This window comes from Pinus tabuliformis, chromosome J, assembly GCF_031772625.1.
Source record: "Pinus tabuliformis cultivar Carrire ecotype Pingquan chromosome J, CPIR1, whole genome shotgun sequence".
Lineage (NCBI taxonomy): Eukaryota > Viridiplantae > Streptophyta > Pinopsida > Pinales > Pinaceae > Pinus > Pinus tabuliformis.
This window is the reverse complement of record NC_142295.1, coordinates 221,069,397-221,095,985: the sequence shown is the minus strand read 5'-3', so window position 1 is coordinate 221,095,985 and position 26,589 is coordinate 221,069,397. Positions and strand designations below refer to the sequence as shown.

Below are 26,589 nucleotides of genomic sequence, written 5' to 3'. Positions count from 1 at the left end.
CTCTGGATCATATCATGGATTTAAGAATTATATCAACATCAATATGTGTCCTTTGTTTAAAAAATGCTTTGATGTCCTGACCAAGTTCTCCAAGGTTAGTAATATTGCACATGGACATGGCCCTTCTCATGTATGATGACATAATGCAGATTCAGAGATGCCTAACATCTGCTTCGTTAGTTTCTGACCATCTCATGGCCTTTCTCTACAATGAGAGCCCCGCTGAGGTATTCAAACCTCGAAACCTTTCCCTACTGATTAGGTATCTAACCCTTCAAGTTCTCGCTATTGGATTTCAACTGAACGTGTAATGCGTTTATGAATAAGGACCGGGATATTTTTTTATAGTAAAGTACTTTGGATTTGGAGTTGTTATTACAACTATGAATTCTTTTTAATGAAAACAGTTTTTTTTTTTTAAAGAAGAGGTGCTTAAGCGTTCACTTTTTCTTTGGTAATTAGGTATTTAAGCTTTCAATTTCTCCGTATTGAGTTCCAGGTAAGGATGCTTGTGAGAATATGACGTGGAATATTTCTATATTAAACTCTTTCGAATTGTTTTTACGACTGAAAAATTTTATTAGTAGGTTTTCTCAACTGAGCAAAGTTTATAAATGTATTCTCAAGAATTGTAAGACAATTGCTATTAAAAGACTATATATACACACACCATCGACAAAGTTTGCGGGAATTCGAAACTGAGTTAGAGACTGTTGGAAGCATCTTGTATTTATTTTTCATAACAAATTTGCATGATGATGAATATCACCCAGGTATTCTTTCAATTGGAGGAACAAATCAACAAAGCAAAACGGCGAGAAACATGAAAATAATTTATTCAAAGACAGGCAAAACGTGAGAATAAAGCTAGATCAGTGCATCGACGCAAGAATCTACCATTCTGGACCGGGCAGTTTTTCTCGTGAAGAATCAAAAGGCCTGATCAAGTTTTCCAATAACAGAATCGGCTATTTTAAGCCGATACGCCAAACAAACTATCGTTCAAATGCGCAAACAAAGCTTGAACAGGAGAAGGTAACAAAGCAACTTAAAAGATCCAAGAAAATAAAAGGCCGCTTCAGCTAAACGCCGCATATTGCACGATCGAAAAAGATAAAAATGCAGCACGCCTAAAAGGCCGTAGCACGGAGGCAGAGGGTTTAAGCCGACGAACTTCAAACCGCCTCACCCCTGCGGCCGTCTGAGAAAACCCAAGCCCCCTCCCCGCCCTAAAAGAAACAACCTGAACTTTCACACTTACTTAACTATAACTGAATTCAACAAATAAATAGCAATAAAATGTGTCCACAAAAATCGGCGATGAAATCAAATTATCTCCAATAACAATGAAAACGAAATCCGATCTTACGTACAAATCACATACAAGAGAGGATTTACAGGGCGGATTAACTTAATAAGCAGTCAAAAATATATGTTTTACAGTATAAATTCCATTACAGTATATATTTTGGAACACAATTTAACTTCCGTTTGCTAAAAACTAGAACTAGTGCATCCACCATTTACTGAAGATGTAGCAGCACTAACCTTGCAGACCGCTGCTCTCGATAACTAGTGGCCAGGTGCTCCAGGTCTGCTCTGTTCCGAATTGCCGAATTGAACTGCAGATAATCCGCCGGGACTTTGAAGGCCGGAGGAGGTTGGTGAGCTCTCCCCTCCGGCATTAATCCTGATGCCATCAATACGATGTGAGGGATGTCCTGGGAACTGCAAGGTTGGCGGCGGATCCATACTTCGGCAGATTTACTTCATCAATACAATGCCATGAATGAACTGCAAGGTTGGCGGCGGGCAGGTCGGAGAGGGCTTTTTGCTGGGCAGCCGGAAAGGTATGGTCGATGCCGTCGATGCTGTCGCCGGGCTCTGACAGAGGTACCCTCCATAGCATTAACTTTGCTATGGGGGTGGAAATAGGAATTGCCCACAAGATAGGGGTTGTTGAATATGAACCTTGAGTTTTCATAAAGGCCAATTGAAGAAGCCCGAAGGCTTTGCGAAAAACGGAAATTAGTAAATACTTGTAGTTGCATTGTGAGGGAGAGAAGAGTCTTGGTATTTAAAATATATATAAATAAATTATTTTCTAATATTTAAGTTTTTTAAGTTTTTTGGAAACATGGTTTTGAAGTTTTTATTTATGTGGGGTGATTCAGATTTAAACATAAACACAACAAATTACAGATATAACTATAAATATAGAGATGTAGCAGAAATAACACTTTATTTCATTAATATCAAATATTGAAATATGCTTACAAACAGAATGGCAAAAAGACTAGCTCGGGTGATGATAACTTATCTCTAAGAAGAGATGTGGCGGCTACATGCCTTTAAACTAAGTTACAATGAGACTCAAGGACATTTTTATTATTGAACAATAAGATAAAACCCTAAACAACCAAAACCCTTACCCGATGAGATGTAACACCAAGAGTTTATGGGCTCCATTGGGGTTAGTTGGGCAATCAACTTCCTGGGGTCGTAACTTGGTCATATTAAATTCGTTTGATGCGTATGATACCTTGTTGGAAAGATCTCTCCGAGGACTATAGTCAACGACATGATTGCCAAATTGTCATAGCAATCACTAATCGTTATTTTGCCAAAAAAACGTCGTTTACAACCTCAAAACGGTTCTGGAAGTTCAGGACCCAAAAAATTGTCAAAAGTACTAAATTGTGCTACAATTAAGGAAACATATGAAATGACTGGGGGGTCTAGGTGGAATATGCGAGTGGACACCACTATCCACCTAGATCATTCCTCCCCCTTGGGAAGCAATGGTCCCCATTGCGTGTAGAGCCTCCATGAGGTGAGGAAATTTTTGTTGAACCTGGTCCCTGGTGAGATGTTCTACAATCTCTGATGTGTCCAGTAATGGTGGGAAGCATGGTCGAGGGCGGTCCACATTGAACACTCAGTGCAAGCCAAGGAATGGGGGAATGTTGTGCTTCAAAGCATTGTTTCCCACAACCTTGGTAATGGTGTAAGGACCATATTGGAGTGGTCTGAGCTTCCGATGGGCTCTTGTAAGGTGTTCTTTCTGCAAATGCAACCAGACTTTGTCGCCCACTTGAAACTTGTGTGGCACTCGATGTTGATCATGTCGCTTCTTGTACTTGGCATTTTCTACAATGGAGTGGCGATATATCGGCCCATTGGGTAGAGGTGCTCCAGGAGTCAGATTGAACGAATGCTTGACCTAACAGTGCAGCGGTACCCCTATGGGTGAAGAGAAGATGTCCATGTATTCTTTCATGACCATATCCACTTGCTTCTGTTGCATGGAGGAACCCTTCCCGGGGGCCACGGATGTGGTTGCAATCTTCCCCTTACTTTGAGAGCGAACCAAAAAGAAAATAAATTTCCTAGTCTGGGAGATGATATTGTTGCATTTTTTAGCAGAGATCAAAGAGGTGGAGGTAGGTGGGGTTACCTCCGGAATCCTATATAACATATTACCCAAAGACATAATCACATAGCAAGGTCTAGACTCATATACAACATGTCGCTTCCATAAGTATGGTTGTCCTAATAATACATCACAGACATCGAGAGGAGTAACATCACACAATACCTCATATGTGAAGGGCTTGATGTTGTAGGGAAGGCGGCACTACTGGCTGACTTGGAGATCTCATCCTTAGTGAGGCCACCCAATGTTGTACGGCTACGAGTGTGGTATGGTCAATAGGCCCGTCTGCTTCACGACCTCTACTGGAATGAGGTTTTTTTGGATGCCACTGTCAACAATGAATTGCATTAGCAAACCCTTCACCCACATTTGTGAGTGGAAAAGACACTCCCCCTCCTATGGGTCTTCGGGCTCATTTTTCTAGATCTTGGTAGTGGAAACAACAGCGTTGGGCTCCGCATCAATAATCTGCTTCCCTTTGTCATTCCTCTTGTCGGGTTCTGACTCAGGGTCGGAACATGCATCTAACTCTGAAGCCTTCAACTCGGCCACCAGAGATTGCTTGGCCCGATGCTCACTTGTGTTGTGAGTGGGAATCTTATGGAATGCACACCACTTTCCCGTGTCCTTCTTTGACTTCGTAGTGGTGTTCTTTTCTTGTGGCTTTGACGGGTTGTATTCGGGCACCCCGTCTTGGCTTGCTCCCTTGTTTTGTGGTTTGGGGGCATCTTTCCATTACTTCAGATTCGCGGAACCAAAGTATCACTTCTTTTGTTTAAACTTCTGCTTGATCTTGACAATGTATCGGTACGTCATGCTGAGTGAGGAGATGTCCAGAAACTCCATCTCGTCTCGATGTACCTATGTAGGCAGCCACAGTATTTGAGTACCAAATGCCGCTCAGAATCCTTGATACCCAACTTTGTGCGAAGGGTATGAAAAATATTGGTAAATGCTGGCATGTCTTGGTCCCTTCCCTGTCGCAGCATGGTCCACTTTATGTATTTATCCTCATAGCTTCCGACAGAGTAGTACTGCTCATTGATGGCGTCTCGGAACGAATTCCAAGTGGTTGCAGTCGAAAATAGTGAGGGTTCCCTCTCGTCCTTATTCTCACAATAGGTTTCCCACTAGTCCTTGACGTGGGGGGAGGCTTTGAGAAGTGCAAAAGTGATCTTTTCCTGGCTGGAAAAATCATGAACAGAAAAATATACTTCTAGCATATTTAACCATTTATCTACGACATCTGCATCTATTTGACCCTCAAATATGGGAATGTCAAAGTTAACTTGTACCTTAAAGAGTGTGGCGCTTCCAGAGTAGCTGTTGGAAGTAGATGTCTCGCCCCTAGGTAGTCGCTGAAGGATCTGGGCAAAGTTGTCCATCACCACATTACTTTCTCACTCAAGGGCTTCTTCGAGTGGTGGCCTCCCTCAACACGAGTATGAATCTATAACATTTTGAGTGCACTCTAAGGACGCACAAGAGGAGCGCTTGGTTTGACAACTCGCAAAGTGTGGCAGACTTCATGTATGCCTTCTCTCATGATATTTATGTCCAACATGCGTTAGGTTTGGCAAAGGACCCCTATGTCCCAAATAAGAGGGAATATGTGGTTTAACCGTCAGTTTTACTAGGTGAAGTTTACGAGATTGCAGTTCAAATTTTATTGAGTATAGTGTCTTGTTATAATCTTGGCTCAAGGAGTAGTCTCTAGCTCAAGGCTCCCCTTATTCGTTTGAATCTCGACTCAAGAATTTGGTATATTTTGCTAGACTTCCTTTGTCTGCTCAAGGAGTAGACTCCCCTTGTCCGTCTGAGTCTAGGCCTCTTGCTAAATCATAAGAATTTGGTATATATGGCTAGAATCCCCTTGTCAGTGTGAGTCTGGGCATCTTGCTAAATCATAAGAATTTGGTATATCTGGTTCTCCTTATCTGTCTAGTCTCGGCTCTTGCTAAATTATAATAATTTGGTATATCTGGTTTGCAAGTTGTTGGATATACTCTTGGTGTTATAGTGGCAGCAATGAGGGTTGATCCTCGGTCTCCCTTAAATTAGTCCAAACAGTTACGCATTCACCATGTGATTAAAAAAAAAAGATGGGCAAGTTATTCCTACGGCAAGTAATACGGATCTCTCATGATGCGTGGGAGCATATGGCTTTTGATCCTGCATTCATGGAGGCTGAGCTCGGCCCCATGATGCAGGACAAGGAGACTTGCAACATAAATCATATCTCAGGCAAACAGGTAAACCAGCACAATGGGAAGGAGGATGGGGCTAAGCTCTGTTTGAAATCACCTATCTATCCCTCTCTCCTCAGAGACAAGCAGGGCATCTCTTGGCCTATTAAATTCCTTATCCTCCTCCCATTTCCAATAATCTGCGAAGCCAATTCACATGGGAACACTCCAGTGTAGCTCCATCTGTCTCTATCTCTCAGTTGCACTCTTTGACTCGAGTTAATTGTCTCCTTTACGACAGTTAATTCGACCCAATATAGCTTTCTATCAGCCGTGGGCGCACATCAAACTATAATGAAGCAATAGAAACTCTCAAGAGGCTTTTCATCAGCAACTTCGTCCTTCAGAATTGATTTCACAGAGGCTTTTCATCAGCAACTTCGTCCTTCAGAACTGATTTCACATTACTCAGTTGCACTCTTCGACTCGAGTTAATTGTCTCCAATGCAGCATTCGCGTTAGCCGTAGAATGGGTCATGTTGGCCCCTTCCACTGCGAATTTTGTCCTCATCCTCTAGTGAACCAACCAGGGTATATCAACGAGCTCTGCCAGCACATCACTTACATAACAAACAGAATCTTTGAGCTGACTCCAAAGTCAACAGAGCAGTACTGCCATGCTAGAGGAGGAGGTGGACTGCCTCCATCGCCACTAAACCTGCACGCTGAAATCCAAAGGCAACAAAAAACATTAATATGTTGGCAGAAGAGGTGGAGATTCTTCGCAAACAGCAGGAAGACCATCAAGCCCGTCGAATTCGTAAAGACAATCGAAGCATAGGTACAAAATGTCTATGAACCCTCTTGCTAAAGTTACATTAGTCCCTTGTAAATGTATTCTACTTTGTCGTTGATTTCGCAGAGTCTATATAGTAGTAAAATTTTGGTCTACAATCCGAAAACTTATTGATACCCCTTTAGAGCACTAAATCACCCAGAAGTCATTTCACAACCTCTCATGACCACATTCTTAGTTAGAACTACCTTTTCATGAACCAAACCTACAATAATGTGCTATTTGTGAAAGTTGACCCACTTATAATGACATGATGCCAAAATAATCAATTTTATATATACAAAATAATATAATATAAAAACTATACAACAATGATGTCTCTATTTTTTTTAAATATAAAATATAAAAAAATATACAACAATGGCTCATGTTTATGATGGTTATTGTTTCCCACGTTTTACACCTATCGTTTATGATTCAAGATTGAGACAGTACTTCAAATTCTTTTTGTTAATTAAAAACAAACGTGGAGACACAATCTTTTTTTCAAATAAGAAAAAGCGTTGATTTTAATATATAGATAGTAAAATCAGTACATTGAGCTCCATTTAGATGTGTCATATGAATTGTATATTGTCTCCCAATATATCAGTAGCCCAAGAGAAATGCCAAAATAGTTGTTGTCAAGCGACAATACATACCATGTCTCCATAATAAAAGTCATAGCCAAAACATAAAAGAAGGCAGTACATATATCAAAATCTTCCAAGATATAATCCAAATATATGAGGAAAATATGTGTATTGTGCAGCCTGTAGTGGACATGGCGCAAGAAACAAAAACAGTGGAGACAAAGGTCAGGGAAATGTCGCAAAACCTGCATCTTTCGAGCATCCATCAACCTCCAGAGTGAATGAACCCCTCCAGTGAGTTGAGGACACCTTGCTTAGATAAAGAATATGCAACAGTGTTGTGTTCTCTATGTAAGTGTTGAATAGAGACGCCCAGTAGTGTGTCCTGCAGGTTCTTGATGTGCCTCAGCCAACCCTGAAGGTGCGGATGTGAAATTGTGAGGATCCCAAGATATGATTGATGATGGCTTGGGAGTATCCAAATATGTTGATGTTGTGGATGTCTAGAAACTTTGCAAACCAGAGCAGCCCCCAAAGCGCCATAGCCTCTGCCTTAATGTTAGTCCCCCCCTCCGCCCACAATGGATTCTATATTGTGTGTTTTTGTCCATGCAGATCCAGATCTCGCAACCGCATTTGCCTCCTTGTTATGCACCGTCAAAGAAACCAATAGGATATGTAATAAATGGATCATCAGTGTCGTGAGACCCCATAGTTGGATGAGGCAATGGTAGTTGTAATGGATCCATCGCAGTGTGTATGTTATCTATGATCATGTCAACATTGAGATATTTGTGATCAAATATAATGTTGTTTCTAGCTCTCCAGATCTCCCAGAAGTGAGCATCGGGATGGCACACCGATGCCTACTCTGGGTACTCCACCAATGTCAGCGTGTATCAATGGAACAGTTGTCAGTGTATGCAAAGGAGAGAATGACAAACAAACCGTGCCAAATTTGAACTGCAATAGGACATCTTGAGAGAATGTGGACATTGTCCTCCTCCTCCTGCCAGCTAAATACACAAATACCAGGTCCCAGTATGCCCCTCTTCTTCAAGTTCTCCCAAGTGAGTGTCTTGTTCTGCCAAACTAGCTAGGTGTACAAAATAATCTTGTGTGGGATTTGTACATTCCAGAACTTAGTGAACCAACAGTGGTCATGGTATTCATGTGTGTTGCAGCAGATGTAATTGTAAGTATCCATAATAGAGATGGAACCCTTTTTAATGATACCATCCCACCCAATCTAGTCTCTCATATCAAATTTGTATATCCCAGCATTCAGGATCTCAGCGACAATGTTCCTCCAGGTGTCGACCAAGTCCCCTCACAAACCCAGTTCTTCCGCCTCTTTCCAAATTGGCCTGTTGCCTGACCAAGTTCGTATGGCCTTATAAAAAAATATAATACCCCTTGTGTATAGATAGTGGATGAGTTCCGTTGTGTAAAGTTTGTGCAATTCAGCCCCAAGGATCTTGTCCCTCCCAATGATGATGTCCTTCCCGAATCCCATGTTCCAGCAGATCCTTTCTATGAGCTAGTGTCGAACTCTGTTGAGGCTATTCCATATAACAGATCCGTAAGCCTTGCCAACTAGTGCCTCTCTCAACCACTGACAAATCTTAATCTCCTTAAGATATTTTGTCTTGATGATCTCACTCGAAATACTTGTGCCAAGTAGTCCCTGCCATAGAGATTTTGTGAGGAGTGCCCATCCAAAAAGATTTATGTTCAGTATGCCCCAACCCTCCATAGCCTTGGGTCTAGTTGTCTAATTTAACTAGATGATATGTATGCTTTGTTTCAGATCCAACCCAAATGTATCTAGCAATAGCACAGCTAATCGATTTAATGATGGATGCAAGTATGCAATATAGGTTTTCCCAATGTACGGCTAGTTGTTGTAGTACCGATTGTACAAGTATGACTCTGCCTCCAAGTGTAAGACACCTATGTGCCCATCCTGATATCTTCTTGTGGAATCTATCCACGATCCATAGCCACTCTTGGTTACGATAATTATTGAGCTTGATTTTGTATCTCAGATACTTCAAACCATCACCAATCGGAATAGCCCTCACCCCAAATAGGTTTGAAATATATGCAATATCCTCTTGCTTACCTTCCCCATATAAGATTTTTGACTTGTTGTGGAATGTGGCACATGATTAACTTAATATTTTTTAAATTAAATATTTCAAGTATGATTAATTTTAAGGTTTTTTAAATTTAAATATTTAAATTAGGAGTAGTGATATCTATAGATGAAATGGCCTTTTCATATGATTAATTTTAACTAAAATTCAGGTGAGATTTTTAAAAGTTTGAGTTTAAGTTGTTTAATTTGTAAAATTCGAGTGCCTTTTTTTTAGGGTGTTGAATCTATTTATGCATTCAAAAATATATTATAAACAACGAAATATCACATTTTTGCTTGAAATGATATTGTCGGATTCCGGTAAAAAAGGCTATTTCATCTATAAATTAGACTACACCTTTAAATTATGTTAAATGTTAAATAAGAGAGTTTCATCATAAATGCAAGCGAAACCTTGGTAAGACTTAAATTTGCAATAAATTATTTAGTGTTCAAGGTTTATCATATACAATCATAAATATGATATCCAAATTAACTTCTATAGTCTAGTAATGAAGAGATGTGAAAGATTGCTCAAGGTTGTAGTGTAAGATTGCACAAAGGCATAGCTCAACTAAAATTAAAAAATTAAAACTTATAAGAATTTTTCCTATTGTTGAAAAAAATTAGCACAAACATGTAAAGAAGTGAGGTGACTACCATTTTTTTCATAAATTTTAAAATTAAAAGATTAGAAAACTTATAAGAATTTTTCCTATTGTTGAGAAAAATTAGCACAAACATGTAAAGAAATAAGGCGACTAAAAAATTATAATTTCTTTTATTATTTTGATGGGGAGAAAAGTTAGCTCATGCACGTAAAAAAGTGAGATATGCCTGTAAGTTTTCTTTTATTTCATATTTTTTTATATTCAATTTGATTTTGCTATCGAAAACTTCAAATATCTTTTCAAATTATAGAGGGCATGCAGTTTGCGGCGAAGAGATCTCAAAGTCGAGGACGAGGGCCTCTTAATAAAGTTGTAAACCCTGTTGTAGGAAAACTTTGTCCCTATTGATAAGAATTTTCCTTTTAAAACAACAACAAAAGTTATTCTGATGTATGTTGTCATTCTTTTAACAAAAAGTAATCAGTCAAATGAAGTTAGAGTGGAGGTGAATAGTTGGGTTGCACATGAAACCAAGGGGAAAATACAGGGACTGCTTCTAGCTAATTCTGTTGACGAAAATACTAGGTTGGTTTTGGTAAATGCTTTGAAGTAGTACTTCAAGGGTACATGGCTGAAAATTTTTGATTCCTCAACAACATAGGAAGGTATTTTTAATTTGCTTAATGGTGAAACAATGCAGGTTCTCATGATCTTTTCTTAAAAAAATAATGTAATTTTATTCATAAAATGATGAGATTACATATTCCAAACATGATTTCTACTTTTAATAATAACAAATTACATAGAAAAATAACGTTATTGTATTCATAAAATAATGAGATTACATATTCCAAACATGATCTCTAATTTCAATAATAACAAATTACATAGAGACCAAAAAAGTTCTTACATATTCCAAACATGATCTCGGTTCTCTACCCTCAATAATAACAAATTACATATTCCAAACGTAATCTCTACCATCAATAATAACAAATTACATAAGGACCAAAAAAAATTAAAAAAAACAAACAAACAAACTATTATCTGCCAGCATCTCCATAAGCTTGAGAAAAAGTGTGCAAAATACTAACTACAGCTCAGAGACTCAAAAAAAGAAACACAATTCATTAGACCTCAAAAAATATGTATACAGTAGCCGAAATATCCATATAAACAACAATCTTACAGCACCAAAGATATACATCGATCTTACATATAAACAACAATCTTACAACACCAAGGATATACATCAGAAAAACTGAATATAATAACAATATACACGAAAACTCTTGCCATACCAGACATCTGCAATATAAAATATCAAGCAGCAGAAACAAAAAGATGAGACTCCTCATAAAAATCATGATCATGTTCTTCAATAACCCAATGATCCTGCTTTCCTGCTTTTTCCAGGTGAAATCCATCCTTTTACAAGTTTTCTGCATCCTGGTTCCTTTCCTTCATTAGCAAGTTTCGATTTAACAAGTTTCGATTGAACAATAGAAGGAATGTCAGATCCCGAACCCTCAGACACAATGGCGGTTGTAACACTCAAGATAGTAGCATCCAAGAGGCTCGAACTAGTAGATATTTGTTCTGATATCAACGAGAAGATAAATATAATTAAACTTTGAATTAATCAGAAGGAGTTGCAGCTCACAGGTGAGAACACCACCTGGAGACTGCACTCAACAAAACAAGGAGGAGACTCTCGCTCACATTCCCTCTCCCTTACATGAATGAATATTACATATTAAATACATCACTAAAAAATAGGTAGTTGTAAACAACCTCCTGAATTCTAGGAACAACTCCTAAACTAAGAAGATGCGTTACAACCACATAACCATTTCTCCATTATTTCTAACTCCCCCCTTAATGGAGAAAAGGGTTATTTTGCACACCTAACATCCCTCTAAATAACTCAAACTTTACTCGCCCTAGAGGCTTAGTAAAAATGTCAGCTAAATTATCACAAGTATTACAATAATCCACACAAATTTCCTTAGACTGTATCTTTTCTCGTACAAAGTGAAACTGAGTATCAATGTGTTTAGTATTCTTATGGAAAACTGGATCGTATGCAAGCTTTATTGTGCTTTGATTGTCAGTTTTGATGCTGGTTGCTGCTTTTTGTCCTTCGCCTGCATCAGTAAGCAATCTCCTCAACCAAATGGCTTCACATGTGGCTGCACACAACGCCTGGTACTCTGCTTCACACGAAGATAATGCTACAGTGCTTTGCTTTTTACTGCTCCACGAAATAACCCCGGATCCAATACTAAATGCATAACCTGTGATAGATCTACGATCATCCAGGTTGCCTGCCCAATCAGAATTTGAGTAACCTGCTAAAGTAACATCAGAAATGTCAGTGTATAAAATACCATAATTGCAAGTACCACTAAGGTACCTCAACACACATTTTGCTGCATTCCAGTGACTGTCGAGTGGTCTGGACATAAACTGGCTCAGCACACTAACAGAGTATGCCAAATCAGGCCTAGTTGTCGTAAGATATACCAGGCTTCCCACTAGCTGTCTATACAAAGTGGCATCCACCTGTTTTGTACCATCGTCACTGCTTAACTTGAGGTTCTGCTGCAATGGTGTTGCTGCTGTTTTGCACTGTTCCATTCTGAATCTTTCCAACAGGGTTCTGGCATACTTTCCTTGAGTTAGAAAAGTTTGACCAGAATCTTTCCACACTTCCAATCCTAGGCAATAATGAAGATCACCAAGGTCTTTCATTTCAAATTCCTGTGACATTTGCTGCTTGATTTCTTTGATTAAACTATTTGCATTCCCTGTTATTATCATGTCATCCACATACAAAGAAATCAAAATTATTTGCCTCTGTTTATTTATCTTGGTGTACAGATTTGGATCGTTGAGGCTCCTATGGAAACTATGCTGAACAAAAAATGAATCAATTTTATCATACCATGACCTGGGTGCTTGTTTCAATCCATAGAGTGCCTTATGGAGTTTACACACTAAATGTTCCTTCCCCTTTTTCACAAAACCAGGAGGCTGTACTAAATATATTTCTTCTTTTAATTCTCCATTCAGAAATGCAGATTTAACATCTAACTGGTGTAGCTTCCATTTATGTTTTGTTGCTAAACAGATTAGCATTCTAATTGTATTAAGTTTAGCTACGGGGGCAAAGGTGTCATCAAAATCAATTCCTTCCTGTTGTGAATAACCCTTTGCTACCAGTCTTGCTTTGAATTTTTCTACAGTACCCTCTGCATTTATCTTAGGTTTATACAGCCACTTACAACCTATAGGGGTTCTTCCTTCTGGCAACTCAACTAAGTCCCAAGTATGGTTTCTATATATGGATTCCATTTCTTCATGCATTGCAGCCCTCCATTCATTTGATCTACTTGCTTCTTCATAATTTGAGGGTTCTACAATATTTAAAATTTTGGACATTAAAGCATAGTCTCTGAATTTTGCAGGTAGTCTAGTCTTTCTACCTGATCTTCTCGGTAAAGTACTTACCTCAACTCTTCCTGTTTCAGCACTGTCTGGGCCTGCATCCTCACTTATTGAGCTATCTGCTACTACTTCTTCCTGTTTCTGCTCCTGCTCCATTTCTTCTTCTTCTTCATCACTGTTCAGTTCTATCAGAAATGGAATGTGGCTGTCACTGTTAGAGTCTTCCTTTCCATCTCCTATCTATTCATGAAAAATGACATCTCTGCTTGCAAACACTTTATGAGTCACAGGATTATATAATTTGTATGCTTTATATTCTGTGCCATATCCTACAAATATGCATTTCAAGGCTTTGGGATCTAGCTTTTTCCTATCTGCTTTCGGTACATGAGCAAAAGCTTTAGATCCAAATATTTTTAGATGACCAACTGCTGGTTTGAGTCCAAACAATGCTTCAAAGGGGGTTTTGAAGCCTTGACATTTGGTGGGACTCCTATTCTTTAAATAAACAGCAGTATTAATGGCTTCTACCCAAAGACCATTAGAAATGCCCTTACCTTGAAGCATACTTCTCGCGCACTCCACAAGGGTCCTGTTCTTGCGTTCTGCTACTCCATTCTGTTGTGGAGTGTGTGGCACTGTAAATTGCTGTATAATCCCATGCTGCTTGCAGAAGTTCATGAACTCATTTAACCTGTATTCCCCCCCTTGATCCGAGCGGAGAATCTTTATCTTCTTTCCTGTTTGGTTCTCTATCATAGATTTGAATTCTTTAAAATATTGGAAAGCTTGACTCTTTTTGCTTAAAAAATACACCCAAGAGAACCTAGTGCAATCATCTATAAACAGTAGAAAGTAGTATGCACCTCCTAAAGACCTAGTCTGCATAGGTCCACAGATATCTGTATGCACTAGTTCTAGGATGTCTCTTTGTTTTCTGTTGTCATGCACAGGGAATTCATCTCTATGCATCTTCCCTAATGCACATCCATCACATTCCAGTTTGATATTATGTAAAGCAGGAAGTCCATCGACCATACCTTTATTTTTAAGCAAGATGAGATCTTGTAGATTGATATGTCCAAATCTCTGGTGCCAGAGATTCTCAGCTGTTGATGTTGCTGCAACCATCGCCTGTCGTGGCATGCTCCTTGCATCCAGTTTATACAAATTCCCCACGCGTACTCCTGTTGCAACTGTCTCCAATTTGCTATCCTGAATGACACATCCATTCTTGAAGAATTGTACCTGCATGTCCTGGTCTGTTATCATAGAGACAGAGATCAAATTCTTTTTAATTCCTGGAACATATAAAACATTTTTGAGATGTTTGATATCGCCACTTGGTAGTTTCACAGGAATATCTCCACATCCTTTGATCTCATACCCACTGTCATCACCCAAATAAATTTTGGATCCACATGCAGATTCTTCAAGAAACTCAAAATATTCTTTCTTACCAGTCATGTGCGAGGATGCGCCTGAATCGACATACCATGTATTGTCCTCATCTCCTCTTGATGCTGAAAGTGCACAGTCGACTGTAAATAGCCGAAGATCATAGCTGTGGTCTTCCTCCTCTTCAGCAAAATAGCCTTGATGCTTCTGCTGTTTACCTCTCCTTTCATCTGTTTGCCTCTTATAACACTCTCTGATCTGGTGACCAGGCTTTCCACAGTAAAAGCATCTCTTAGCATAGTTATCATTCATACCTCTAGATGGTCTCCTTTGAAAGGAGTTGGCCCCTTTCTGCTGCTGCTGCTGCTGCGGTTGCTGTTGCTGGTGTTGGTACTGGCGCTGCTTTCCTCTGTGCTGTCTTCTCTTTGCCATCAGAGCAAGGTCATTGCTCTGGGTCTTCAGATTTTGTCTTCGCTCCTCCTCCTGGAGCAGAATCGTTGTCAGCTCATCAAAGGATGGGGCTTTCTCCCTCGCTGACAACCCTGAGATGAATGTTTGATATTCATCGGTCATCCTGTTCAGTGTGAGGGTAACCAGATCTGAGTCTGATACCTTTTCTCCAATGGATCCCAATTTGTCTTTCAGATCCTTGATTCTGGCTGTGAATCCATCAACAGATTCATTCTCATTCATCTTTAGTGCATACAATTTTCCTTTGAGTGCGAGAACACGATTTGTGTTCTGTGTCTCATACAGACCCTTGATCGTGCTCCAAATATCTGCGGCCGACTTGCAATCTCGAATATGAGGGATAATGTTGTCTTTGACAGACATCTTCAGTATGACTTTTGCCTTCGTTTCTCTTTTATCCCAATCCTGTTCTTGGGTTGTATTTCCGGATCTCTGTTCATTTCCCAAGACGATCGCCCATGCGTTCGCACTCTCCAGCAAGGTTTGCATTTTGAACTTCCAGTTGGAAAAATTCGTTCCATCGAGCTTGCCAGACTCGTGGAGGTATGATTCCAGACTGTTGTTCATTTTCGCACTACTGAACACTCGAATCGGCCACCACCGGGCAAGTCCGATCTGCTACCACCGAACAGATCAGGAACTTCTCTGTGCCACCACCGGGCAAGTCCGATCTGCTACCACCGAACAGATCAAGAACTTCTCTGTGCCACCACCGGGCAAAACCGATCTGTCACCACTGAACAGATCACAGAGCTCTGATTCGCCACCACCGGGCAGGTCCGATCTGCTACCACCGAGCGGATCACGGAACCTCACTTCGCCACCACCGGGCAGATCCGATCTGCTACCTCCGAGCTGATCAAGGATCCTCAATTCGCCACCAACGGGCAAATCAAATCTGCTACCACCGAGCAGAAACCTTCACGTGCCTCCACCGGGCAACTCCGATCTGCAACAAAGATTGCAGATTTATAGAAAGAAAGGGATGGCGCTCAAAACAGCGCAGAACCCGCGCCAATTCCGGAAAATGACAATTCGCGATGTGCAGGACTTTTGGCGCGCTTATCGACCATGGATCCCCGCCAAAATGGTCTTTCTTTTCTCTGGCGCGTTTTACAGCCCCAAATCCGCGCTAATTTGTGCGACTGTTCTTGAAAAAACCGCGCCAATCACTGCACCTTCTGTAAAAAAAAAAAAATCCGCTCCGAATTTTCGCTCCAACCCTTCCTTCGGCTCAGTGATGATCAGTCATCTGATGCCTTCTCGCTTCAGGTGTTACTGTAGCTCCACCTGATCACACAGCTATCTTTACATGTACTCCTACCACTACATATGTGTAACTAATAATACATCCCAGGAAAAAAAAATTTAAGGCTACCTCTACCCTAAGCTCTGATACCAAGATAAAAATAATTAAACTTTGAATTAATCAGAAGGAGTTGCAGCTCACAGGTGAGAACACCACCTGGAGACTGCACTCAACAAAACAAGGAGGAGACTCTCGCTCACATTCACTCTCCCTTACATGAATGAATATTACATATTAAATACATCACTGAAAAATAGGTAGTTGTAAACAACCTCCTAAATTCTAGGAACAACTCCTAAACTAAGAAGATGCGTTACAACCACATAACCATTTCTCCATTATTTCTAACTCGAGAATGCACAAAAAACACTACCGATGACCATGTCGACATCAAAAAGGAAAGTTATCATAATCCAGGATAATGGGTTCAAAATCTGGACCCAAATCCATAGCACCTGGCAGATCCATGCACATCGACACTAATAAGGATATATGCCATAGGCATATCACCCGAAGAATTATAGGAAGAATCATACTAAATATATGTTCCAATCTTGTCACCAACATAACGAAAGAACTTTTCGTACCACATATGTGCCAGAAGGCCTGGAATGCAAACCCATACCAATCCTGAATTAGACTTCTCCCTCCTCGCATCAAAAAGAGGAATCCACTTCTTAAAAATAACCAGGGAAGAAATAATCTTCTAAACTGAACCCTCAATCAGATTTGCATCTTCCACAATCTAAAAAAATAAATGAATCCACCCCTTCGCTAAAACCCTAACTGTAACAGGGTTCTTGACCAGGGAAGAGAAACGCTTCAACCCACTCTTGAAGTAAAGGTAAACCAAATTTCCTCCCACAAACCTTACCAACCAAAGATTTGCTACTAAATTCTCCAGCTTGATGTATGGCCACAACCAACTACAAATTTTCATTTTGTCTAACAATGGAACCTTTCTTTCTTTTCATTTAAGGAGAACCCCTTTCTCTTTCTTTTCATTTAAGGAGAACCCCTTTCTCTGATGGGCAAGGAGGAACCCTGGACAACCAGAGTATCTTTATCGGCAAACCCTAATGATGACTAAAACAAATAAACAATTTATTTAGAGAGTTGGTGACTGCTAAGTGCCATGTCTTCTCTAGACAATCGCTCATTTTCCATGTATTTCCTCGCCTCGTAAAAAAAAATGGCCTTCCTGATCTTTAGAAAAATATCGATATTAATTTATTTTTTTAAGAATCATCTATCCCAAGGAGATGAGGTGGAGGCAGGATAATTATGAAAAAAATCTGTTCAGCGTTGTTTTCTTTATTGGGATAGATTTTAAAGAAATGGGGAGAGGCCAATATCTCTTGGAAAGCCAAAATTCTTATTGTTTAGTTAAAACTTAATTCTCATCAACTCCGTTGTCTTAGTTAAGGTTTAACTCTCATCAACTCCGTTGTCTTAGTTTAAGGTCTAACTCTCATCAACTCCGTTGTCAAACAGGGCGGTGGAAAAGACCAAAAAAAGCATGGGAGGAAAGAGTATGCGTTTTTTGTTCTTCCATAAAAGTGGAAACACAAAAGCATTTCATTTTAGAATGTGCGGCCTTCAAAGACAACAAGGAAAGCTATGAAGATATGCTGGCAACTAGCTCTTAAGATAATCTATTTAGCTAGAGGTTTGTCTAGAAGATGAGAACATTTATTGTAAGGCTTCCCAAAAAATACATCAAACAGATAAAATGGCAATATGTCCCATAAACTATCTTTAAGTGATTTTATTTTTTTTCGATTTCTTTTATTTCTTTCATGAAAATTAATAAAAAAACCTATACGATAACCTCTTTTGAATTTTAGATTTTGTTGTCAACTTTATAGCTGACCATACTTACATGTTTGTGATCAATTAAGAGAAAAGTGGAGCGATTATGTTTGTTGGACATATATTGAATCCTTTGGATAACTAAACTAAAAAAGTGTTTCCGAAAACCGAAAGTTTTGGAAGCAGACTCTGAATACAAACCCAACAGTTATTCCAGTGGTTTGTAGAGAGCATTAATAAAGGTCGCTTGATAGTTTGAATATGATTTTCACAAGCAGCCGAGAACTTTTATTTCTTCAGTTACATGTTATGGCTTTGAGTAACGTTAGAAATTTCTTTATCTTAGTTTTTCAAGTACACAAGTCATCATATATGGCCATTGTTGTACAAGATCTCTTTTGTTTTTCGTACACGATATCTGAACGGTTCCAGTGAAATTAAGATTTCCACTTTCTTTGTTTAACCACAGGTGCATGCATATAAATGTGCAATCACTTGGATTGTAAAAGTTTGGCTAGGATATTTTCGTGTATGTTTTTTAGATAAAGTAATTTATATATATATATATATATATTTTTGTTGAGAAAAGAAAAATTAATGATTTTTTTTATAAAATAAAAAGATGTTTGTATATAATATGAAATATAGCATATGTTTTTGTATTCAAGTTTTTGTGATCCATAATGAATTAAGCAAAGTTTTTTGGTAGAAATTATATAAGAAAAAATTTTGGCCGATGCGTTTTGAACCAACAAGTGTGGTTCCTCCTCAACCAACGAAATTTTTAAGCCTGCGCCATTATCTGCCTCTTCATCTGGTCTTGATGATGAACCACACTTGTTGGTTCAAAACGCGTCGGCCAAAAATTTCTCTTATGTGATTTCTACCGAAAGACTTTGCTTAATATAGCATATGTGTTAATATAATCCCTTTATTACATATGAATGATGTCAAGAAAGAGGGTACACAAGCCCGTCAAAGAAACTTTGTAGGGAGCACTAGATATAACCCAACAATAGGCAACCACTCATCATTATGGCATCACCAGAAGATACTTTGATCAACAAAAATACATGTCGGAAGATACTCTAATCGACAAGAAAACAATGTCGTAAGGTATTCTGACTTACAAGAAAAACCTGGAAATGCTCTGACATGCTAAAAATAAAAAAACCCTAAAGGAGCATCATTTAAAAAAAGGCATGCAGGCCAATAAGAAAACCCTAGAAAAAGCATTAGGCAAAATTGGCTACTGACATCTAGTCTTTAGATAGAAAAAGGTGTTAAAAAAGGTGGTCTCCATATATTTATAATTAAACCAACAAGATAATAAACATTAGTCACTAAGACTAGCTCTAGAAATCAACTATAACACCAAAGGTATGAACTATAAGGGCTCAATCAAACTCTTAAAGCTTCACATGAAAGAACTAACCCTTATAGAGCCAATGGCATTTGAAGACACCCACCATATCCAAAATTATTGTGGAGAGAATAAAGGAATGCATGTCATGCACAACATTGCATGATCTTTTGGCTTTTTTGAATTCATACCTCTTTAGCTTTCCTTGTGGATTTCTATTTTATAAAGCTTTAAGGGGTAGTAGAGGGTTTTATGTTACAAACTTGAGATCAACCATGTCTAGTATATGGGAAATCGATGGTTAACCACTCATTTTATAAAATGGGTCAAGGGAACCCAACAAATGAGCATGGCAACTAGAATGGCACAAGGCCAACCAATAGAACCTTAATGTAACTGGGTGGATCTGTGAGAAAACCCTGATGGCTCCGAAGTCCCACCATAAAACGACATAGCCACAAAGACAAGCCCATAACGGGCAACATGTAACAAACCACGAGGCACACAAAAAAATTGGTTGAGACGGCAAAACCCTAAGGCAATGGCAAGAACCCCCATCAGTAGGAAATAGGCAATGAAGCCCAACAGGAAAACCAAATGCCGACCCTTAAGCTAGCAAATGCGTATGCAACATGGGACCAATAAAATGATGACGAATTGGTGGCAACACCCTTGGAAGTAGACCACAAAACAGAGAGCACCCGCAAACAGCTCTGATGAAAACCACCACACCTAGAAATCTGTAGAAAGAGACCCACAAACCGTTGCTCCACCTGCAAAAGGAAAAGTAACTTTAATCTTATATATGGATTGGTTGATATTTTCATTTTTCATTATAGGGATTTTAGGATATATATGAAAAAATTAATGTAATGTTATGTTGAGTCGATCAATTTATTTAAAATTAAATTAAAATTAAAAGATAATAATTAGTTCCATTTCAGTGAAATTTATATTAGCTTCATTTTCTTATTTTGAATTTTATCTCTCTTAATTTTACAAGTACATGGTACATGTGCATGCTTTAAATTCATGAATTCAAAAATCAAAAAATAACTAGTGTAGATCCATCTATCCATCTTTAACATATTAATTGAATACTTTTTCTCAATAATATTTATATTGAGAATTAATGAATTTAATGTAATGTTGTGTTATGTTGAGTCACTCAAATTATTTAAAATAAAATGAAAACTAAAAAATAATAATCCATTTTTGTGAAATTTATATTAGCTCCATTTTCTTATTTTGAATTTTATATCACTCTTAATTTTACAAGAACATGTGCATGTTTTAAATTCATGAATTAAAAAATCATGAAATAACTAGCATAGATTCATCTATGCATCTTTAACATATTAATTGAATACTTTTTCCCAATAATTTTTTTGAATTTTTTAAGGTTTATTTTAAAAGCAATTTCCTTTTGAAATTTAATTATAAAATTTAGAAATTGGATATATATATAGTTTTAAATTAATGAATTTATTGTTTTTTTATATTCTCAATTTACATTTTATACCTTGAATTCACGAGCATGAATTAAAATAAGTTGCATTGTTATGAAATTTTAAAATTTATATTCAATTTGAACTTGAGGAAGCATTCACACACCTATATATAACCAATCTAGATTCATCTTAACTACAGATCTTATATGAAAAAATTATAAATCTATTGATAACATTACTTGGTGAATAATTTTTTTCCCCTGTTACATGGGTTCAAATCTGTGGTGACATATTGGGTATGTATAAATTACTATTTTCCAAGTTAAAATTCAATGTTTTAAATTCAATATTTTTTTATTATATATATATATATATATATATATATTGATAATGTTGCTTGGTGAATAATTTGTTTCCCCATTTTCCATAGGTTCAAATCTCCAAAGACATATTGTAAATGACTCATTTATGAATAGCAAATCCAATTGAAGTTACCAATTCTCTAAAATTTTATATATTATAATATTTCAATATTTTATTTAATATAATATAGGAAAAAATAACATATTAAAAAATAATAATATCCATAATTAAATGATATCTATGAATAAGTGAGGATAAATAATCGTACACATAATTTATTTACTCTTAAATATAGTGATTTTTCAATGAGGCATCAATATTCTATGTAAATTAAATACAATGTTATTATGACGTATTATAACAAGGCTACACAGCAAGTGTTCTCTGTTGCTTAGCTTAAATAACATATTTTGATGTCATGATGTGTTGTAAGAAGTGTTCCCTACGATAATAAAATTGTAAAATGTATTATATGAATATTTGTTCAACCCTTTTTTATTGATTTTTTTTAATGTAATCAAGCATTTTATGGTGTGTGTATGTGTGTGGGTGTGGTAGCCTAACTTATAGATGAAATAGTTTTTTCACATAAATTCACTCAAATTTGGCAATACAATTTCAAGATTTTTGGTCGTTTAAAATACATATTTGAATGCATAAATGGATTCAACACCCTAAAAAACCTAGGGCACTCGAATTATGCAGATTAAACAATTTAAACTCAAGTTTTTTAAAATCTTTGTCGGATTTTGAATAAAATTTACAAGAAAAAAAATGTCGTGAAAAAAGGTCATTTCGTCTATAAGTTAGCATATATATATATATATATATATATATATATATATATATATATATATATATATATATATATAATTAATTGACCATTAAAGAGAATGTAACAAGCAAATTTTTTATATTTATTTATTTAAAATTTAAAATTCTTATTAATCTTATTAATGTATTAATTTAAAAATTCAAAAATATACTTTGAAAATTTCTTTGGTTTCTATGTCATATCATAATGTTAAATTGAAATCTAAATGAGGAATTGTCCATAATTCAATTTTTATTAAGTTTATAATTCAATTTTTTTACTATTAAATTTGTCAACTTTTAATGAAAATGAATATTATGATTTCAAAGAATGTGTACATTCCTTGAATAATGGATTCCTTAAGGATGAATAATGTTTCTCAATACTCATTCCCTATTGTGAGTGTGGCATCAATATTTCCAGACCCACGAGTTGAGTCGGCACGCCCATGTGCGACGGGCACCCTTATTGACCAACTTGGTTATGTGCGACGACATGAGGTGACATTAGGTTAAAGGCGATCGAGTTGAGTCGGGTGTGCCCATGTGCAATGGGTGCCCGTACTAACCAACTCGAGTCGATATGCAATGAGGAGCACATCGAGTGGGCACGCTCCCATAGCAGGTGGGCTACATGGGCAGGCGTCAAACAAGTTGGAGAGTCGTGCGACGTGCAATGGGCGAGTCAGGTGAACAAGCGGACGACCCAGGCGACTCGAGCAGCCCACGACGGAGGTGCAACAAGAGTTTCAGCGTTAGCCGAAATTGTGCGATGGGTAGGTCGAACTTATATGATGCCGACTTGAGTTATGCGATGAGGGGGTCGACATGTTAAATAGGTAGACAAGCCGACATGTGGTGGAGAGAATGGGTTGACCCATGGTGTTGAAGAGTCGCGACCCTTGGTGGAGATACACCTTACGACACATATAAATGTGAGATGGATGCATTGTGGAGGACACAATTAAGCAACAAGCTTGGAAGGCATCACAGATAAAAGGGTGAAGGCCGAAGAAGAGACATAAGCGAAGTCTGAAATCGGCGAAGTGAACTTGGGGAACTCGGGCGAAGGAGAAGACATGGGTCGCAAGCCGTGCACAGGCGTGCAGGCCATGCGCCCGCACTGCGGGTAGTGAACTGGGGACAAGTTGAAGTGATCCGAACTTAAACAGGAACACAACAACTTATAGATATAATCATAAACACAAATATGTAGCAGATAAACACTTCATTTCATTAATAAAAAAATATTGAACTATGCTTACAAACATAATGGAAATAAGATAGCTCGGGCGATGGTAGCTTATCTCTGAGAAGAGATGTGGCGGCTACATGCCTCTGAACTGTGTTACAATGAGGCTCAAGGGCCTATTTATTATTGGAAAACATGTGAAACCCATAAACAACCAAAACCCTAACTTGAGGAGATGTAACACCACGAGTTTTTGGGCCCCATTAGGGTTAGTTGGGTAGCCAAATTCTTGGGGTCGTAACTTGGTCATATTATCTATGTTTGTCACGTACAATACATTGTTGGAAACGTCTCTCTGATTACTACAAGTTTCACCTAAGACTCGTGCCTATCACGACCCCAAAAAAATGTCGTTTAGGGAGTCAAAACTGCTCCGGAAGTTCAGGACCCGAAAAACTGCTAAAAATAGTAAATGTTGAAATGAACAAGGAAACAGATGAAACTGACTAGGGGGTCTAGGTGGAATAGGCAGGTGGCCACCAATATCCACCTAGATCATTCCTCCCCCCTTAGGAAGCAATGGTCCCCATTGCGTGCAGAGCCTCTATGAGGTGAGGAAATTTCTATTGAACTTGGTCCCTGGTGAACCACTTGCCCTAGTGAAGGAGTTGGCATGCTTTGACAACTTGATATAGTTGTATCCTCTGTTGGTGAGTATTCTTGATTTGTGTGTCCATGATCTGATCAGTTGTGGCATGTTCCATGCAGTCCGGGTTGAGCTCTGTTGGTGTGAGTTGTTCTATAATATTAGATGTGTCTAACAATGGTGAAAAGTATGGTCGAAGGTGATCTACATTGAACACTAGGTGCAGACCAAGAAATGGTGGGATTATGAGCTCAAAGGCATTGTCACCAACAGCCTTGGTGATGGTGTATGCGTCATATTGGAGTAGGAAAAGCTTGTGGTGGGGTCCAACAAGGTGCTCCTTCTGCAAATGTAGCCAAACTTTGTCGCCCACCTAAAATTTGTGCGGCACTCGATGTGTTGAATTCGCTCAATGAAGTTGTTAGCCCTTTCAGCTTGGGACTGAACGTGAGCCGAATCTATCTGAGTGGTTGCAAATTGTATGGCCACATCAATGGGGTATAATGGTTTAAATCTCAGCCCTACCTGAAAGGGTTATGACCTGTTGAGATGTGGAGAGCTCTGTTGTAGCTGTGTTGGACGTAGGGGAGACTTTCACCCACGTGCGTGGATACTTTGATTTGTACATGCACAAAATTTGTACGGTCACCCTATTGACAACCTCTATTTTTCCATCAGTTTGGGGATGGAAAACCATGGACTTAGTAAGTTTTGTATCCAGCATCGACCAGAGACTTGACCAAAATGCACTCAGGAATCTGATGTCCCGATTTGAGACAATGGTCTGTGGGATCCCAAAGTGTACCCATACTCGCTCAAAGAAGAGCTTAACAGTGGCCTCTGCTGGGATACTATTCTTGCAGGCCACCATGATGCCGAAATAATTTTCTAAACCAAACCCTCAATTAGATTTTCATCTTCCACAATCTTGAAAAATAAATGAATCCACCCCTTCACTAAAACCCTAACTATAACAAGGTTCTTGACCAGGGAAGAGATAAACGCTTCAACCCACTCTTGAAGTAAAGGTAAACCAAATTTCCTCCCACGAACCTTACCAATCAAATATTTGCTACTAAATTATCCAGCTTGATGTATGGCCACATCAAACCCCAACATTACAATCAACTACAAATTTTCATTTTGTCTAACAAAGGAACCTTTCTTTCTTTTCCTTTAGGAGAACCCCTTTCTTTGATGGGCAAGGAGGAACCCTAGACAACCAGAGTATTCATATCAGCAAACCTTAATGATGACTAAAACAACTAAACAATTTATTAAGAGAGTTGGTGACTGCTAAGTTCTATGTCTTCCCTATGTGCAAGGACAAGACAAGCGGTCATTTTCCATGTATTTCCTCGCCTCATAAAAAAAATGGCCTTCCTGATCTTGAGAAAACTATCGATCTTAATTTTTTTGAGAATCATCTATCCCAAGGACATGAAGTGGAGGTAGGGTCTTTTCAGCTACCTCGCTTCAAGATTTCCTTTGCTCTTGAGGCATGAGAATTTATGAAAAAATTGTATTGGGTGTTGCCTTTTTCTATTGGGGCGGACTTCAAAGAAATGGGGGATTCATTTGTTTCCATTGCAAAGTTTTTCACAATTCCTTTGTGGAGATTAATGAAAAGGGCACTGAAGTGCAGCAATTACCATAACCTCTTTTGAATTTTGTTGTTACAATTTTGTTGTCGACTTTATAGCTGACCATACTTACATGTTTGTGATCAAGGAAGAGAAATGGAGAGATTATGTTTGTTGGACATATATTGAATCCTAATAACTAAATGATATTATTATTATTATTATCCATTTTTAAGATTATGTTTGTTGGACATATATTGAATCTTAATAACTAAACTAAAACTGATGTATTATTAATATTATTATCCAATTTTAAGGTCACTGCCAAGCACACCAAATTGGTGTATAAGACCCCCTTATTTGTGGGACAAGGGACCCACCTTCGCACAGGTGGTTTGACTGCTAAATCTACAAAGGCATACATACTCTATCTCCCTCTAGTTTTGAACCTGTGACCTCTTACGTGGAAACACATGCTCTTAACCATTAGACCCACTCAAGATGTATGAACCAAATAGTTATTCCAGTGGTTTGTAAAGAACATTAATAAAGGTCGCTTGATAGTTTGAATATGATTTTCACAAGCATCCAAGAACTTGTATTTCTTTAGTTACATGTTATGGCTTTGAGTAACCTTAGAAATTTATTTATCTTAATTTTTCAAGTACACAAGTCATCATATATAGCAATTGTTGTACAAGATCTCTTTTGTTTTTCGTACACGATATCTAAACGGTTCCAATGAAATTAAGATTTCCACTCTCTTTGTCTACGCACAGGTGCATGCATATAAATGTGCAATCACTTAGATTGTAAAAGTTTGGCCAGCATATTTTCGTGTATTTTTTTTAAAGCTCTATTGCATAAAGGTCTAAAGTAATTTTCATCTTTTATATATATATATTTTTCAGAAAAGAAAAACCAACGGCTTTTTATA

The 26,589-nt window shown here is 38.1% G+C and overlaps 1 pseudogene; it reads left to right on the top strand.

Moving 5' to 3' along the window:
* Positions 1 to 1,716: 1,716 nt before the first annotated feature.
* On the top strand, positions 1,717 to 25,855 carry LOC149226493 (serpin-ZXA pseudogene; annotated as a pseudogene).
* The last annotated feature ends 734 nt before the right edge of the window (positions 25,856 to 26,589 follow it).